The sequence below is a fragment of the Phascolarctos cinereus genome, unplaced genomic scaffold (assembly GCF_003287225.1).
Source record: "Phascolarctos cinereus isolate Bilbo 61053 unplaced genomic scaffold, phaCin_HiC Scaffold_1;HRSCAF=81, whole genome shotgun sequence".
Classification (NCBI taxonomy): domain Eukaryota; kingdom Metazoa; phylum Chordata; class Mammalia; order Diprotodontia; family Phascolarctidae; genus Phascolarctos; species Phascolarctos cinereus.
In genome coordinates, this window is record NW_027555514.1 from 211,104,400 (window position 1) to 211,120,723 (window position 16,324).

At 37.4% G+C, this 16,324-nt stretch overlaps 1 protein-coding gene across 2 annotated transcripts in view; it reads left to right on the forward strand.

Annotated features, from left to right (window-relative positions):
* The window catches only part of SPATS2 (spermatogenesis associated serine rich 2), a 139,109-nt gene that overhangs the window by 16,476 nt on the left and 106,309 nt on the right, over positions 1-16,324 (forward strand). The window contains exon 2 of one of the 2 annotated variants that reach the window (XM_078156814.1): positions 8,200-8,283. The exons of the other annotated variant lie outside the window; for it this stretch is intronic. The gene's annotated coding sequence lies outside the window, so the exon portion shown is untranslated. The remainder of the gene's footprint in view (positions 1-8,199; positions 8,284-16,324) is intronic. 2 annotated transcript variants of the gene reach the window in all.

Genomic DNA, 16,324 nt, shown 5'->3' on the forward strand with positions numbered 1-16,324 from the left:
GCCTTGAAGTTCACATAATTTTTTAAATAAAAATATATTCAATAAACCTCCAGATATAAGCAGTCAATGTAAAAAGCAGTTCACAGGGGGGAAAAGCAGATAAAAATTGCCAGCAATATGATAAATACCAATAAAAGAACTCCCTAATGATCTCAGGAGCTCCCTGTCATAGTCTTAAACCTGCTTTTATGTACTCTTTGCCTACAGACCCACAGTTGGCTCTAAGGTCAGTCTTCTTAGGGGCAAAATTAATTCAAATTGTTGCGGGTCTTATCTACAAAGTCTTAGCTCTTGAAGGCTGATTGTTGGTATGGAAGTATGGGGGTTAACTCAAGCCACCCCAAATATCCTGGCTGCAAAATCAATGAAATAAAGTAGGTGCATTTTTTCATCTCTTATCAGGGCCCAAGTTTGTTCATTATACTTACATAGCATTTCATTTGGTTTCATTTTTTCCTTTAACTTTGTTGTCATTGCGTATATTGTTTATTGAGTCTTTATGTTTTGCCTTTGGGGCAGCCAATTGTGATGTAGAGATGGGACCTGGAGTCCCAAGATTCGAGTTCACATTTGGCCTCAGACTCTTACTGGCTGTGTGACCCTGAGTAAATCATTTAACCCTGTTTGCCTCAGTTTCCTCATCTCTAAAATGAGCTGGAAAAAGAAATGGCAAACCACTGCAGTATCTTTGCCAAGAATATTCCAGATGGGGTCATGAAGAGTAGGACATAGTTGAAACTACTGAACAGTAACAAAGCTTTACTTCTGCATCAGTTCATATAAATCTTTATGTGTTTTTCTGATTTTTTCTTATTTTTTGCCCTTTATGGTACAAAACTGTTAGATATTCATGTGCCACAGTTACAATGTACCTTTACCTGTATATCTGAACCTCAAAATTAACCTGTCTTGAAGTAAATATCTGTTGTCTTCTCCTCCCAACCAACTTGCATTTTTTGCTAATTATAGTTTCTCATGCAACACGCATTTATTAAGTGCTCACTATGTTCCAAGATATTGTACTAACTTCTAGATATGTAGGCAGGCAACAACAGCCCCTGCCCTTCTTGGCTTCCTTTAGAAGAGACCTTAGAAGTGATGTAATGTGACACCTTCATTTTATAAATGAGAAACCTGAGGCACAGAGAGTTTCCTTTTTTTTTTTTTTTTTGGTTAATGATACCATCCATTCTCTGCTTTCTCAGCCTTGAAGTCTTGGAGTCATCTTTGACTTGACTCTCCCCTGTTTTCTACAGCAAAGTCCAATTTATTTTTTCAGCAAATATTTAAACATAGTAAGCTATATCTAAGTCATTGTGTTAATGGCTTCAAGGAGTTTATGTTTTATGGGGGGGGGGCTACACTGTGTACCTACCTAAGTAAATATGTTATGTTTTGAAGAGAGAGAAAGGAGTAACTACTGTGGGGTGGGAGAGAGTGATGGTTCAGAGTAGACTGTGTGGGGAGTGGTTCTTGAGCTGAACCTTAGAGGAAGAGTTGTAACTGAGGAGAGAGTTCATTCTAGGAATCTTAGTACAGCTTATGTAAAATCATTAGATTGTAGAGTTTGAGGAGTGGCTAGTAGGTCAAATTAACTGGAATATAGAGTACATACAAGGGAGTGATAAAAAAATATGTCTGGAAAGGTAGGTGGGAGTCACATTGTGGAGTCCTTTAAATACCAGGCTGAGGAGATTATGTTTTGTTCTAGAAGTGATAGGTAATCACTAATGTTTTTTTTAAGCAGGAGAATGACATAGCCAGTATTATGCCTTAATTAACATGTCACCCTTTCTCTTAATGTCATCCCTTTGTTTTCTTTTCTACTATGACTATCCTACTTGAGACCCTTATTTCGGTCTTGAACCATTACCTTCCCTTTTGTCTCTGACTTTGTTCTTTTCCCCTTCCAGTCTGTCTTGGATACCATTACTAGATTAATCTTCCTAGAACATGTTTTCATCATGTTCTTTACTCAAAAACTTGAATGGTTCTCCACTGCCTGCTTTTCATAATCTGACTTTTGCATTTCGATCCTTCCGTTATTTCCCTACATGCCATCCAAACTCTTCTATTCAGTATTTCTTCAAAAGGCCTTGTCTCTGTGCTTTTATCTATGTTATTCCTTCCTTTTGGAATGCCCCTCCCCACAACCCAAGAATTTTTATTATTTTTTTTAATGGTCATTTATGCCATGAATTGGTAGGGTATTGGTTCTGACAGCTCAGGTTCTCACAAAGTGTATTTCTCTGGGTGGAGCAGGCTGGTGTTTCAGTTGAACCGAAGTGCCATTTTCTTTAGCTTCCTTTTTCTGTTGATCATTTTCCTTTACTCACTTCAGGCCCAGTGCTCTATCCACTGTACCATCTACCTGTTTGGTACATACTATAAATTGTTTTGCATATGTGAATGCTTTGTGTGTTGTCTGGTTGGATTATATGTAGTAGCAGGTAGTAGGGAACATATCTTTCACATATTCTGCTACTTGGTACTTGGCATACCTAAAACATTCTAATATAATTAAGTTGATAATATTTGTGATGAATGGTAGATGTATGGATACAGGGAAATGATTCTCCTCATTGTATTCCCTTCCTAAGACCTAGTCTTTAGTTTTACCATTCAGTGGTGATATGCCTTACCCAACTAAACTTAAGTAAAATGTGAGAAAATTTGGGACAGTAAATTCCATGCTGTTGATTTTTATTACAGGCACAGTTTGTAATAGGCATTTTATATCAGGGTTCTCTGTCAGCATGAAATATATGTTTTCATAGCCAGAAACCACATACACCCCTTGAGGCAAATTTATGGGAGGACATGGATGTCAGGTCACGTGAGATTAGCAGTCATGGGTGGGTTATGATCTTCACTACTGGAAGAACTAAATCAGTTAGACTGCAGATCCATTTGAGTTCTGAGCCTAGGAAATTAAATCAATAAGGACAATATCCAGCTTTCATCATATTGTATAATGATCAACTATTAATGACCTAGCTAATTCTCAGCGATACAAAGATCCAAGATAGTCCTGAAGGACTGATGATGAAAAATGCTATCCACCTCCAGAGAAAGAACTGATGGAGTCTGAATGCAACTTGAAGCATACTATTTTTTACTTAATTTTTTTTTCATTGAAGGGTGGGGAGGTCTGTGTCTTCTTTTACTACATGACTAATATGGAAATATATTTTGCATGACTGCACATGTATAACATATCAAATTGCTTGCTGTTTTAGGGAGGATTAGAAAGGAGGGAGAGAATCTAGAATTCAAAATTTAAAAAAACAAATGCTGAAAATTGTTTTTACGTGTAATTGGAAAAAAATAAAATATTAAAGAAATGGAACAGATTTGTTAGCAAGCATTTTTTTTATTAATTTATTTTGATTTATCAACAGTCACTTCCATAAGCTTTTGAGTTTTAAGTTTTTCTTGCCCTCCCTCCCCAAGATGGCACGCAATCTGATGTTGACTATACATATACAATTCCTATTAAACATGTTTTCACATTAGTCATGTTGTAAGGAAGAATTAGAACTAGTAGGAGGAACCGCCAGAAAGAAGAAACAAAACAAAACAGAAGGAAAAAAATAGCAAAGAGTATGCTTCGATCTGCATTCAAACTCCATAGTTCTTTCTTTGGATGTGCGTACCATTTTCCATTATGAGACCTTTGGAGATGTCTTAGATCCTTGCTTTGTTGAGAAAGGCTAAGTCTGTCAATATTAGTCATCGCACAGCATGGCTGTTACTGTGTACAACGTTCTCCTGGTTCTCAGCAAGCATTTATTAAGCACCTAACTATGTTCCAGGCACCACTCTGATCGCTAAAAAGAAAGGCAAAAGCAGTCCCTGTCCTCGAGGAGCCCACAACCTAGTAGGAGAGACAGTAAGAAAATAAATATGTACAAACAGGCTATATACAGGATAAATAGTAAGTAAGAGAGGGAAGGCAGTAGAATTAAGAGATTGGGAAAAGTTTTTTGTAGAAAATGGAATTTTAGTTGAGACTTGAAGACAGGGAAACCAGGATGCAGAGATAAGGGAAAGCATTCCAGACATAAGGGACAGCCAGAGAACATGCCCTGAGCCAACAGACGGAGTGTCTTGTTCATGGGACAGCAAAGAGGCCAATGTCACTGAATCAGTGCATACTCGGAGGGGTATAAAGTGTAAGAAGACTAGAAATGTGGGTAGAGAGTGGGGCTGGGTTATGAAAGGCTTTATTCCCAAATAGAGGGTCTTTATTTCCATATGGACCACTGGACGTTACTGACTAGAGTTGTGAAATAGTTGGTCCTATGTTTTAGGAAAATCACTCTGGTGGCTGAATGGAAGATGGTTTGGAGTGGAGAGAGACTTGAGGCAGACAGCCACCAGCAGGATATTACACTTGTCTATGCATGAAGTGATGATAGTAGTGTAAGAGGAGAAAAGGGGGCGTATTAAAGATGTTGCAAGGGTAAAATCGACAGGCAACGGATTATGTATGGGGGAGGGGCTTGAGAGAAATCCAGGATGACTCCTAGGTTGCAAGTCTGAGGGACTGGAAGGAATGGTGCTGTCTTTTATAGTAATAGGGAAGTTTGGAAGGGGGAAGGATTTAGTTTTGTGGTATGTCCAAATCTCATAAAGAAGACTGTTGCATATACTGTTATCTGGGTTTGGTGGTTGATCCCATGACAGCACCATACTCTGACCCTCTCCTAGAAGGTATGCTAATTTTCTTTTTTTTTTTTCCTGCTTCTGTCAGTGTACCATTTGTTAAAAGGTATGCTCTCTAGGAAGAAAAATTTAGTTGTGCATTACTGATATAAGTTTTTGACCAAGATGGGATTTCCTTGGGCAGATTGGTTTGAGGCTTTGGTTTCCAGATTAATTGCAAGTTCCAGTTCTGTAAAACTACCCTTTCTTGTGTTGTCTTCTGTGTGCTGCAAGAGCACTTACCAGTATTCAGGAGTTCCTAGGTAATTGTTTTATAGGTTTTTCTGATTGTATCTGTAATTTATTGAGTTTCCAAGTTCCTTGGGTATGTTTGCAAAAAAAAATGTAGGATAACATGTGACCTGTTATATATAACCCTGCCTTATTTTGTTGAACAGTTTCGATTAAGTCACCTGTGACCAATAGTCACTATAACAAGAAAGCCCTCTAGGTGGTGTAGTAGAGTGCTGGATTTCAAGTCAGAAAGACTTGAATTTGAATCCTTACTCAGACATAAGTTATGTGACCCTGGCCAAGCTACTTAACCTCTTTCAGTCTCAGTTTCCTCAGCTGTAAAATGAGGATAATAATAGCACTTACCTGTTGTGATAATCAAATGAAATAATATACTGGAAGTATTTTGTAATCATTAAAGCACCATATAACTTTCTTATCGTTTTAAAATACACTTGGCCCACCAGCGCTGAATTGGTGCTTACTAAGTGCGACTGTACAAAATCATGGAGGAGTAATCAGCTGCTGAATTAGCATGAATTAGCATGCTCATAAGGAGGTTGAGTAGAAGAAACTGATACACTGAAACTCAGCTTGAAACAATGAAGCATTGCTATGTATGCTAGGAAATGGTATGCTTCAATTAAACTCTGTAAGCACACTTATTGCTGACAGACAGATTTTTACCAGTTGCTGTATAGTATTGCCATAAATCAAAAGGTAGTCGTTGCATGTTAAAAAACTGTTGACACATGTACACAAATATTTCACCACACCTAGGTAGCCTATATAGACAGCATTCTCACCCTCATCATCTTTAAATGTGCTGCATAGTCTATTGGGAGAAACATCTTTGTATCAGTTATCTCAAATAAGGGTCTGATAGTTAACATGTGTAAGTATATATGTATAAGTATATTCTTATGTACATGTATCACATAAAAATGAGACCAAGAACCATTCCCAAATGGATAAGAGATAAAGGTATATGAAGAATTATGAAAAGAACAGTCCCTGCCCTCAAGGATCTGGCATCAGAGTAGAGGGAAATAACATGTGAAGAAAATCATGTACAAAATGTACATAAAGTAGTTAGGAAACAATTTTTTATGAAAGGTCACTAGCAACTAGGGCAAAGGTTCCCAACCTTTTATGGTCCCTATATTCTTTGGATTTCAGTAAACCTTACTTCCATTTAGTATGAAAGGAAATAAATTGTAATATTTACAGTGCATATCTACATAAAAATATAAAATAAAAATATTGATTTTAATAGGATAATATAACCTTGTCAGACAGTCCTTGTCCACTTTGAAAAGCTTCTCAAATTCACTGGGAGTATACATACTCCAGATTGGGAACCTCTGCACTAGGGGGATCAAAGTAGACTTTCTGTGGGAGCTGGTATTTGGGCTAAGCTCTGAAGGAAGCTAGGTATTCCACAAGGCAGAATCAAGTTGCCAGCCATAGGTAGATGCTGTGAAAAGGTCCAGAGATGAGAAATATCTAGTATAGAGAGTACTAAGTAGGCCAGTTTAGCTGGAACATAGAGTTCATGAGTAGCAGAAATGTGTAGTCAGCCTAGGAACGTAGACTAGATACAGGTTTTGAAGGGGTTTGCCAAACAGGAGTTTACTTCTTATTCTAGAGGTAATTGGAATTTCTTGAACAGAGTTGGCACATGGTCAGACTTGTGCTTCTGTAGCAGCAGTTTTGCAGCTGTGTGGAAGATGGATAATGGAAGCAAGACACTTGAGGAAGGGTAACTAATTAAGAGGATGTTTAAGTAGTCCAAGCAAGAATTGATGAGACCTGAGCTGGGCTAGTGGCTCTTCAAGTAGTGAGAAGAATGTAAGAAATGTTAGGCAACTGTTGGATAATGGCCAGGGGTGGGGGGTAGGGAGTGGGAGGACCCGTTGGAGGCAGCACAAGAAAGAGGCAAAGATGACTGGGGAGATGGTGGTGCCCTTGACAGACATAGAGATGTTAATAACAGGGGAGAGTTTGGGGGTCATATGGTAGAAAAAAGCATTGAAGTCGTGAAGACTAGGGTTCAAGTTCCATTTCAGACACTTATCAAGTCAGACTGTGCAAGTAACTTACCATCTTTGGGCCTCAATTTCCTTATCTGCAAATAAGTGGGCTAGACTTATTGATCTTCAAGGTCTCTTATAGCTATAGATCAGTGATCCCATAAAATAGGCAAATTACTAGGCTGCTGTGATGCTATTTTGAAGACTTCTAGATCTAATTGATTTGCTCCTGGATCCATACATCTCAGAGGAAGTATATTTGAGGTAGAAAAGCAAGGAGGCTTGGTTGCTTGGTCATTCTGGGTTAGTGGACCGTGAAATATATCTTATAATGAGTCTGCCCCCTTATCTCTGCTTTGGGAGTTGGTCGTCTTCATTGAAGGTTGGAGACAAGATGGGAGTCTCCAGACAAGAGGCTTGTGGGAAAGTAGCAAGTGACAAAGAAGTGACTATGAGCCAGAAGGCCATTAACTTCCATTTTCAGTCTTTTCCATGTACTCTAGTAGATAATTTTTAAAACTGCTGACATTTGTTTATAAAGCACTTTAAAATATATAAAATAATGTTTTAAAAAATTTGATCCTCACAACAAGCCTATGAGGTAATTTCTACAATTATTATGTTATATAGATAGGAAACTGAGGCTTAGAGAGGTTGTGATTTGCCCATAGTCTTTTAGCTAGTAAATGTCAGAAGTTATATGTGATTCCAAATCCAAATTTCTACTTTACTACAGTGGTATCTCATATATCAGACTGCTCCCAAACATCTCTCCCACAGTGGGGAGGTTTTTTACCAATTACAATTAGAGGATTATTAGTGATTTAATTCCTAATACTTTCTTGAGATGTACTTAAAGATATTTTGAATTGGCAGAAATAACAAAGTAATTTTGGAACTGGGGATCCTGGGGTAGTGCTGTGTGGATTGCCCTAGTTAGGGATCCAGAGGGCAGCATGAGATACATATAGGGTACTTAAGTGGAGAGGGAAGAGCCATTTTGCCTGCAATTAGCCCTAGTCTCCCTTCCCCAACCCTTACCACATAAAAAGTTTTAGTCAAGTGACAGTGTTTAGTTCTTATTAGGCCCCCCCCCATTCAGTCCATTATCCTATCTCACCTGGATTGGTAAAATGAGGTCCGAATTTTGGGTCCAGTACTTTGAACTTCCCAACTTGCTTCCCATCCACTACTTCTAATGAGAGTTCTTTTTTTCTATCCCCAGATCAACTTATCTAACCCCACTTGGGACCCATTCTCTCCTCTCTCATCCTCTTCCTCATCTGCCACATCATGGCACTGGCAAAATGTGAGTGACATAGATACAGTGTTCGTCTTGCTCATCCTCCCAGGAACTCTTGATTTTTTCCTTCATTATCCCGGAGAGATGAAGAGGAATTCTATTCAGCAAATACTGATTAAGTAACTCTTGGGCCATTACATTGTACTAGTAGAAGCAATATATAGTCTTTGTCCTCAAGGAGAGTATAGTTTAGTAGGAGGGGTGGGAAAATAAAAGGAAGGTTCAGTGAGTTACCGTAGATTTATTTAGTAGAGAGACCCAAGTTTGTACATATCTATAGTTCTCACTTGGTTTGTTTATCCTCCGTTTATTTTTGCTTTTCATTACTTTGCCTACCATTCTGGTTTTCTCCCTTTTCTACTTTCACATGAAGGAATAGAGACAGTGGTGGTGGGAACTATTTTTACCTTTCCTAGTAGATTCTATAAACGGAGGTACACATGTCAGAGTGTCGGCCCATAAAACCTCATGAGAACATGGAGAATTAGAGGGTAGTTTATGCTGTGAAATGTTATAGTTGACTGCTACATTGCTTCCTCCCACTCTGAAAAAGTTTATTTTGTAATGGTAAATATTTCTCTGTGGTGATTTTATTTTTCTCAGTGTTCCTGCAACATCCTTGAGTTTAGGGCAATTGAAGAAACCTAGTGGCTGACTTAAAATTATTCCAGTTTTTTTTGATTTGATGTTAGAAAAGTCTCCATACAAATATAAGAGCAGAACTTTTAAATACAATTAGGCAAAATACTGCTTTTTCTCCTCTCATACCGCCACTCTAGTGCAGGCCCACATCACCTCACATCTGGACTAACACAGTAACTTGCTGGTTGATCTCCCTGCCACAAGAAGTCTTTCTCCACTACGGTTCATCACTGTAGTCCATTCTTCACTCAGCTGCCAGAGATCTTCCTAAAGTTCAGGTCTGACTATGTCTACCCCAGCTTCTCCCCTTCTCCCCTCCTCCTGGTTAAATAAACTTCAATGTCTCTCTTTCACCTTCAGAATCAAATATAAAGTCCTCTATTTAGTGTTCAAAGCCTCTCATAACTTTCACCTCCCTCCTGGAACTCTGTGATTCAGTGACACTGGCCTCCTTGTTCGTTGAACAAGACACTCCATCTCTTGACTGGGTATTTTTACTGCTTGTTCCTCATGCCTGGAATTCCCTCCCTCCTCATCTGTACCTCTTGACTTCTTACAAATCCCAGCTAAAATCCCACCTACTATTAAGCCTTTCTTGATCCCGCTTAATTCTACTGCCTTAATCAAATCTATTTATTCAAGGATCAAGTGAAATAATATTTATAAAAAGCACTTAGTACAATAGGCATTATATAAATGCTTATTCCCTCCCTTCCTCCTTCCCTCTGTTGATTATTTCCAGTTTATTATCTATCTGTCTATCTGTCTGTCTATCTATTTATCTATCTATCTATGTCTATAATTTGTACATAGTTGTTTGCATATTATCTTCCCCATTAGACTGTGCTTGGAGCAGGGATTATCTTTTGCCCTTCTTTGTGTTTCCAGTGTTGGAGACACAATGCGCTGCACATAGTAGGTGCTTAATAAATATTTATAGACTGACTTTATGGTGGTTTAAAGGGACACTGGGAAGAACCAGGAGCAGTTTTTTTGGAATTACTCCTATTAGAATCAAACTATAATTGCCTGGATGGTGAGGAATTTCTTCCGAAGTTGTCTTTTTTAAAATTAGCTCCTAGATAAGTCTCCTAATTTCTTTGAAGCCTCTCTGTAAAATAGGGGGGTTTGACTAGATGACTTTCTACCATTGAGTCTGATCATATGACCTTTAAAAATGTTCCCTGGAAACAAGGCAACAGATTTTCTTGAAGATAGACATTTTTTCCCCAGTTTGCTCTACCCAGAATGCCTTGTCCCAGAATGATGCATTAAATATGTCAGGAAGGGACTGGGTGGGTAGAGCAATATTTTCACGGTCTCAATTCTGATGTTATTTTATTCCTCTCCCACTACTAGAGACTATGAAAAGTACAGTATCTTTTAGAATATTTTAATGCATTATATGCTGCTTACATAATACATTTTAGAAGCATAATGATAGTACAGTGGTGTGGATTCATGGAAGACATAGACAGCAAATTATCTCTGCATCTGAGTTGTCTATTTGCTTTGATACAAAATAATTACCTGCTTGAGAAGTATTCATATGAAATGAGAAAAGCCTGAGAAAGGTTTGGAAGGATCTGAATGAATCCTGAATATAGAAGTTGTTGGTAACATAATTTTATCCTTTTCCTGATAGCATCGAGGGATTAAATTGATGCTGGAAAAAACTTCACTGAATAACCCAGGATTCCACTTGGGATAGTAGTATTAAGAACTGTTTTCAGTTTTGTGTTTAGTTTGTCAAGAAGATTTTGAACATTGATGTGTTCTTTTTCTTCATGTATTGATCTTGAATGTAGCAGTGTGTTTAAAGTATGTTATTCACTTAATCTTTAAAATGTTATTGACTTCTGATTTAGCCTTTGGAGGGTTGACTATGCACGTTCTAAAACGGGTTATATTCATTTTAAAAACCCATTGAAAAAGAAAAAAGAAAAACAAAATCTTGGTAACAGACATGTTAGTCGAGCAAAACAAATTTTCACAATGGCTATGTCCAAAATATATATGCTTTGTTGTATATTCTGAGTCCATTGTGCCTCTGTCAGGAGGTGGGTAAGATGGTTTACTATTTGTCCTTTGGAATCCTGGGACAAAATAGTTTATGGTAATTTTAACTTATTATGAATTCTTTTTCATTTTTGATAATGGCAGATTGGGTTTCCTCTCTTTTTTGTTCAGATGAAGTAATGATTTATATATTTTTAACTGCTAAATTTATTCCTTAGTGGCTTTTGTATTTTCAGTTTTTCTCTTTTTCAGGATTTCTGTTTCTGTGTTTGGGATTTTTTGATTTGTTGGTTTTCTTATTTTTAAAACTTGAATGCTCATTTCATTCATATGTTCTTTTTCTTGTTGAAGAAAGTATTTAAAAGTTATACATTTTTGAGATTTCTTTGGCTAAGTCTCAAAAATTTTGGTTTATTTTGTTCTTGTTATTTTCTTTAATGCATTTATCTATTGCTTCTTTGATTTGTCCTATGAACTACCAATTCATTAGGATTATTTACTTTGTTTAAGTTTGAATCAGTTTTTTTTTTTAGGCTATTGGGGTTAAGTGACTTGCCCGGGGTCACACAGCTAGTGTCAAGTATTTGGTCTGAGGCCAGATTTGACCTTAGGTCCTCCTGACTGGTGCTGGTGCTCTATCCACTGAGCCACCTAGCTGCCCCTGAATTGGTTTTTCAAAGGTCCTTTGAGTATAATTGTTATTGCATTGTAGTCAGTAAAAGAAATGTTTCTTTTGTTTATTAGGTTTTTTGAGGCATGCGGTTAGTTTTTGTAAAGGTGACATATACTACTAAGAATTAGGTATATTACTTTCTGTTTAGTAATTGCCAGAGACCTATCATATATAACTTTTCTAAAATTCTGTTCCGGTCCTTAACTTCTTTTAAAAATATTTTTGTGAGATTTGTCTAGGTCTTAAAAAGGCACATTAAGTTCCCCAACTGTTATAGGCTTCTTGTCTTTTTCTCCCTGTGATTTGATTAACTTTTTCTTTAAATTTTTTAGATGCTGTGTCACTTGGTGCATATATATATATATATATATATATATATATATATATATATATATATGTGTATGTGTGTGTGTGTATATATTTATATGTATATGTAAATATATGTATATAAAGTATTTGTGTTAATTCATTTTCTATGATGATTTTATACTTATTGTGTTTTCTTTACTCATTTCTTTTGATCATATCTATTTTTACTTTTGGCTTGTCCTGAGGTCATGATTGCTATGTTTGTTTTTTTGAATGTGCCTGTCTGCTTTTTTGAATGTGCCTGATGTATAATAAAATTTGCTACAGTGCCTAATTTTAATTTTGTGTGAACCTTTATATTTCCAGTATGCTTTTTTTAAAGAATATTTTTGGTGGATAGAGCACTGGTCCTGGAGTTAGGAGAACCTGAGTTCAAATCCTGCCTCAGACCCTTGACACTTGCTAGCTATGTGATCCTGGACAAGTCACTTAACTCCATTGCCTAGCCAAAAAAAAGAAGAAGAATATTTTTGGATTCTGTTTACCAGTCCATCTGCTGCCATCTATAGATAAATCTATTCCATTCACTCTTCACTATTATGATAGTATGTTTCTTTCTATCATAACCTGTTATTAATCTCTCTCCAACCCCCATCCTTCTCCCTTCTCCCTCTACAAATAGAAAGGGATGGAGAAAGAAAGAATCTGATCAGTATTAGTCATTTCTAATTAAAGTAGTCTGTTCCTATTCCTATAAATCTCTTCTCTTCCCCAAGCACAGGTGATGCTTTCTGGTTCTTTCTTTCTCTTTTTAATCCTCCCCCTATTTTCCCCCCATTCATTGCCCAAAGATCCGCCTTCCAAAGTTTGTTTTGTTTTTGACTATTCCCCCTCTTGTACTCTTCTTTGCTCCATGTGTGGCCACCTTTTTCTCCAGTGAGTTTAAGGTATATTGAGAGGGCCATTCTTCTTAGTTCAGTGGCCAGTCCTTTTTGATATAGGCATCCCTTTCTTCCATCACTGGGCCAAAAGGATCAGTAAAGAGATTGTTTCTTCATCCTGAAGTGCATATCCTTCTATACATGTTTGTGGGATAAACTTAGTCCAGTTAGGTAGTGCAGTGGATAGTGCTGGGCCTGGAGTCAGGAAGACCAGAGTTGAAATACTATCTGTGTGATCTTGGGGAATTCACTTTACTTCTGTCTCCTTCAGTTTCCCCAACTGTAAAATGGGGATAATCATAGCACCTACCTCCCAGAGTTGTGAGGACCAAATGAGATAATATTTGTAAAGCACTTAGCACAGTGCCTGGCACGTAATAGACACTTAACAAATACTTTGTTTAGTCTCCCTTCCTGTCGCTAGACATCATTAAGCAACAAGTTTCAAGCATATCTAGGATTTGTTATACCAATACATATATGTTTCCTGAGAATCATAAGCTTGATTCTTGACTTGCCTTCTTGGTGAGTATCGCCACCTCCTTAGCTGTTGTCCATTTTGCTTCTCATCCTACTCTTGGTTCCTGGGGCCTGGACCATTTATTGGAGGTGGCAGAGGAACCTGAAACAGTGCTTCTAGCAGAGTCTCACTGGGAGGTGAGTTGGTATTCTGAATAGGAGGTAGATGGGAAAGTCTCAAATTGCAGAAGCTGGTACTGGTGATATCTTTTAAAAATATATTTTCAACTTATTATTTATTTTTAACATTTTTTTCTTATTAAATTTTGAATTCCAAATTCGCTCACCCCCTTCTTTACTCACTGAGAAGGCAAAAAATATTGATTTTACATGTGAAATCATGCAAAACATATTTCCGTATTAGCCATGTCTTTTTAAAAAGCAAGAAAAATAAAGTGAGAAAATTATACATCAGTTTCTATTCAGAGTCATCAGTTCTCTCTGTGTGGGACAGAGACCACCTACCCAAATTAAAAACCAGAGTCTTGACAAAAGTTTGCAAAAAGGAGGAATCTCTTTATTGACTTTCTCGAGAAAGAGCACCCCCATGCTGCCTAAGCTGCCCCAAGAGTGTGGATGCTCTTTGTTTAAGGCAAGATTATATAGACCCTAACACAGCAGCCCACCCTAACCCCCTTCCGGTCGGCTCATTGGCTGAGCCTCAGGTGTACAACCTATTCGTGTAAAAACTACTCCAGTAACAGAGAGAACAAAGAGGTATAGAAATTATGTTAGCATGTTCCCCTTTTCAGGGCCTCACAGTTTCAGCAGCCTTTTACCCAAGGTCATATAACTAGCTAGAGGATGAGATAGACAGGATGCTCTTAGGGCTCAGGAATTTCTGCTGACACTATCTAAGAGTAGGGGAGGGGGTCTTGTATACTGAGGGGTCTTCACTTAGCGTCGGTACACATGTACCACTCAAAAGCAACAATACCAGAACCATTAACAAGAACTAATGACCCTTCTGAGAGATATCTCTCACATCTCTTTGGAAGTAGATAGCATTTTTTCATCATGAATCTTTGGAATTGTTTTGGGTCATTGTATTGATCAGAGTAGTCAAGTCTTTCCACAATTGATCATCATTACAACATTGCCATTATTGTACACAGTAATCCCCTGGTTCTTCTCGCTTCATTTTGTACCTGTTCATATTGGCCTTCCCATGTTTTTCTGAAACTACCCATCTTGTCATAGCAAATAGTACTCCCATCACAATCATGTTGCCACAGCTTGTTTAGCCATTCCCCAATTGATGAGCATCCCCTAGATTTCCAGTTCTTTGTGATCACAAAAAGAACTGCTATTTTTATTTTTGTACTTAGAAGTCCTTTTCCTTTTTCTTTGATTTCCTTGGGATGTAGACCTAGTGGTGGTATTGCTGGGTCAGAGTGTATGCACAGTTTCATAGCCTTTGTGGCACAGTTCCACATTATTCTCTGGAATGGTTGGGCCAACTCACTACTCCACCAGCAGTTGATCAGTTTATCGCTTTTTCCCCCATCCCTTCTAGCATTTGTCATTTCTTATAGGCGTGAGGTGGTACTTCAGAATTCATTTGCCTTTCTCTAATCAGTAGTGATTTAGAGCATTTTTTTTTCATATGATTATAGAAAGCTTTGATTTCTTCTTCTGAAAACTCTTTATATACTTTGACCATTTATCAGTTGGGGAATGGTTCTTATTTTTGTAAATTTGGCCCAATTCTGTACACAGTATATATTTGAGAAATGAGGCCTTTATTATAGACATTTGCTATAAAATTTTTTTATATTACTTCATTGTCTCTGGTACTTTTTAGCAAAATGTAGTTTCTCTAATTAGCCTTTTTCATTAAGTCTGTTTTTGCTTTTGCTTTGTCTGAGATCATGATTGCTACCCCTGCTTTTTTTTTTTAGTTTAGCTAAAGCGTATTTGATTATGCTCTTTCCGTGTATTTCAACTCAAAGTGTGTCTGTTTTTCAGGTGTGTCTCTTGGAAACAACATTGTTAGATTGTGGTTTCTTATCTCTTCTGCTATCTGCTTCCATTTTATGGGTGAACTCATCCCATTCATGTTCACAGTTATGATTACTAACTCTGCTTTTCCTTCCATCCCAGAGTTAGCCTGAAGCCAGTGATTATCTGTAATTGTGGGGTTATGCCCTTTGTTAACATTGAAGGCAGGCCATTATTCTCCTGAACTTTATTTATCCAAAAGGTGTGTCTTTATTTTCTCCTAAGCTTGCCACTTTAGAGAAAAAATTGATCAGTGTCAAGTAACAAGACAGGAATTATATGTTATAGGTAACAGGCCAACTACCTTACAGGAACTGGCTGTTTTTCATTATGCATTTTTGAACAAATTTCCTTGGATAGAAACAATTTTATTTACAAAATTCTTAGCCAACCTTTTGAGTTATTGAACATTAGATGTCATATAATTACTTTTTTCCTTTGCCTAAAACATTAGACTTTTTTAACTGGACCGGGTCAACTTAGAACAAATGAATATTGTGTCTAGCAACAATCTTTATTCCTTTTTAGGTAAGTGAAAAAATAGCTATTAGAGAAACAGTTTAACCTGGTTTTAACCTTGGTCTTTTATAATTAATAATGAATAATGGGTACTAGTTCATGGTGTTTATTTTCCCCCTTTAATAGGTAGGATTCTTATTACAAGTCTCATTTCTTTTCCTTATCTTAGTGTGGAGATGTACCATTTTGGGAGGTTGGGAGGAAACTTTATCTGCCTATCTTGTCCATGTTGGAAATGTGTCAACCACTCATTAATGCACTCTGTTTTTCTGACCTGATCCACTTCATCTCTCATTAGTCAGCTTGGTGGCTCTTGACTCTTGGGGGCTCATCATATTGGAGCTGATGTCCACCTAATGTGAATACCCACTTGGTTTTAGTTTTACTGCAGCTCACAACTCCCAAACCCAAATGCCTCACCAGT